The sequence below is a fragment of the Arachis ipaensis genome, chromosome B5 (assembly GCF_059453495.1).
Source record: "Arachis ipaensis isolate K30076 ecotype BB chromosome B5, ASM5945349v1, whole genome shotgun sequence".
NCBI lineage: Eukaryota > Viridiplantae > Streptophyta > Magnoliopsida > Fabales > Fabaceae > Arachis > Arachis ipaensis.
The window spans coordinates 29169290-29172249 of NC_142440.1; the positions used below are offsets into that span (position 1 = coordinate 29169290).

The 2960-nt window shown below is 38.6% G+C and overlaps 1 non-coding gene across 1 annotated transcript; it reads left to right on the forward strand.

Moving 5' to 3' along the window:
• Positions 1-2055: 2055 nt before the first annotated feature.
• LOC148563719 (small nucleolar RNA R71) lies at positions 2056-2164 on the forward strand. Its single transcript, XR_015885331.1, has one exon. It is a non-coding gene; the product is annotated as a small nucleolar RNA R71 (small nucleolar RNA).
• Positions 2165-2960: the final 796 nt, after the last annotated feature.

Sequence of the window (2960 nt, forward strand, 5' to 3'; positions counted from 1 at the left end):
TTTGGGGGCTTTGGAGGCCCATTTCTGAAGTCTTTTGGCTCATATTGGAAGGGAAATAAAGGATAGAACATAGCATATCATTAGTATAGTTTAGGAGTAGCGGTAGGAAGCTTTTAGTTTTAGTTTTTCTCTAAGTTTTTCATCATCTCTATTAGGGTTTATATTAGGGTTTTACATTCAAGTGCCATTTTCATTTTTTATCTTGGATTTTTCTAGCTTTCATTGTAAGTATTCTCTTATTATTACTCTTTATAGTTACATTGTCATTACTCTTTCTTCTAATTCAAGTTTTAGTTCAATTTTGCTTCTCTCTTGTAATTTCAATTTGTTGTTGATGAATTTGATGTTTAATGTTTTTTTCATGCTTCCTTATATTATTCTTGTTGATTGAGATCAATTGTTGCTTTTAGTTTCAAGCCTTTTCTCATTTTCTCCATGTTTAAGATTTTTGCCCACCAAGTGTTTGACAAAATGTCAAACATGGTTTTAGGCTAAATTTTTTGCTCTTGGCTTGGGTAAAGTGAGCAATTGGGTTTCTAGAGTTGGAATGTCCGACATTTAACATTTAGTTTCAATTCTTGGATTGTTAATTGTTCTTGTTCCCACTAACGCTAATTTGTTGCTAAGGCAATTAGCAAGCAATTTAGGATTTGTGGGTTGAGAACACTTATGCTCATTTAACTTACTTTCCGATGTGAGGGTTGATCAAGTGAGACTAATCCATCATAATTTTTATAGTTGTGGTTCCAACAAGGAAAGGACCCTTAGCTCACTCCAAACCAAGACTCTTTTTAATGCTTTCAATCTTTTATTCACTTCTATGTTAATCTCTTTTATACTTTACTTGTTTATATTACATAGTCGGTTCTTTAATTTCTTCATTAGTTCAATCATTACAATTTTACATGTTCTTTTATTGCTTTATATGTTCATTTCTTCATTGATAATCCCTTGATCACTACAACCGGAATTGCACACTCATTGTTCTAAAGTACTCCTTGGGAGACGACTCGGGAGTCAAATACTTTCGGTTTTGAATTTGTTTTGAATTGTGACACATCTTGTGAGTTTCCAATTTGATTGATGGCCAATTTGTCGGGTTAGGACTATACTTACAATGCCAATCCCATTTTGATAATCAAAGTTCCTAACCCGTGCATTTTGATCCATCGTCAGCCTCCAACTGCTCCTCTTTGGGCGTTGAACACCTAGCTTCTCCCTTGCTGGCATTCAATGCCATCTTCTCCTATTCAGTTTCGGCCTCAACTTCTACAGTGATGGCATTGCACTCTTCTCTTGGGTTTACTTCAGTGTTACTAGGAAGAGTGTTATGAGGAGTCTCAGGAATTCTCTTACTCAGCTGATCAATCTGTACCTCCAAATTCCTGATGGAGGATCTTGTTTCTGTGATGAAACTATGAGTGGTCTTAGAGAGATTGGAGACTATAGTGGCTAGGTCAGAGAGGCTCTGCCTAGGAGTCTCCATCTGTTGCTGAGAAGATGGGAATGTTTTATTAAGAAACCTATTCTGGTTTTTTCCACCTTGATTGTTATTGAAGCCTTGCTGAGGCTTCTGTTGATCCCTCCAAGAAAAGTTTGGATGATTCTTCCATGATGGATTGTAGGTGTTGCCATAAGACTTATTATTGGGATTTCCTAAGGAGTTTCCCAAATAGTTAACCTCATCCATCATGGGTTGATCTGGATCATATACATCTCCTTCATAGGAGGTTTCTTGAGTGCTGTTAGCTGCAGCTTGTGATCTAGTCAGATGTTGAGAGATCATGTTGACCTGTTAGGTCAGGATCTTGTTCTGAGCTAATATGGCATTTAGAGTATCAATCTCTAAAACTTCTCTCTTCTGAGCTGCCCCAGTATTTACAGGGTTCCTCTCAGAAGTGTACATGAACTGGTTGTTAGCAACAATGTCAATGAGTTCCTGTGCCTCTTCAGGCATTTTTTTCAAGTGGAGTGAACCACCAGCAGAGTGGTCCAATGCCATCTTGGACATCTCAGAAAGAACATCATAGAAGATATCTAATATGGTCCAGTCTGAAATCATGTTAGGAGGGTACTTTCTGATCTGTTGCTTGTACCTCTCCCAAGCTTCATAGAGGAATTCACCATCTTTCTGCATGAAGGTCTGTACTTTCACCCTGAACTTGCTCAGCTTCTAAGGTGGAAAGAACTTGGTCAAGAATGCATTGAGCACCTTTTCCCAAGAGTCTAGGCTTTCCTTAGGTTGAGAATCCCGCCATAACCTATCTCTGTCCCTTACAACAAAGGAAAAAGTATAAGCTTATAAATTTCTAGATCCACTTCATTAGTCTTGACAGTATCACAGATCTACAAGAAATCAGAGATGAATCTGTTGGGATCTTCCTGTGGAAGTCTATGAAACTGGCAGTTCTGTTGAACCAAAGTGACCAGTTGAGGTTTCAGCTCAAAGTTATTTGCACCAATGGCAGGTATAGAGATGCTTCTTCCATAGAAGTCAGAAGTGGGTGTAGTAAAGTCACCTAGGATCTTCCTTGCGTCTCCTCCACCATTAGGATTGGCTACCTTGTTTGTATATTCAACTTCTTGTTCGAAAGGCTCTGTGAGGTTTCCTCCGGAGTGCTGTGCTCTAACTTGTTGTAAACACCTCCTCAGAGTCCTCTCAGGTTCAGGGTCAGGATCAAAGAGAGGTTCTTTGATACTTTTTTGTACTTTTTTATATGCCATTTTCCCTTACCTTTTGTCACTCCTTTGATACTTTTTCACCTCACCAACTAGCATGTTCTCTCTGTCTTGTATTTTTTCGAGTTGAATGATCAAACACCATTGTCATCCGCTGCTTACCTATTCTCATGAAGAAATCATATAGTTTTCGCTCTCTTTCAACAGTTCCGTCTGCGTTCTCTCGTAGAAGTTCCATCTCCGTTCTTTCGTGGCAGTTCTGTTTGCGTTCTCTCGTGGCA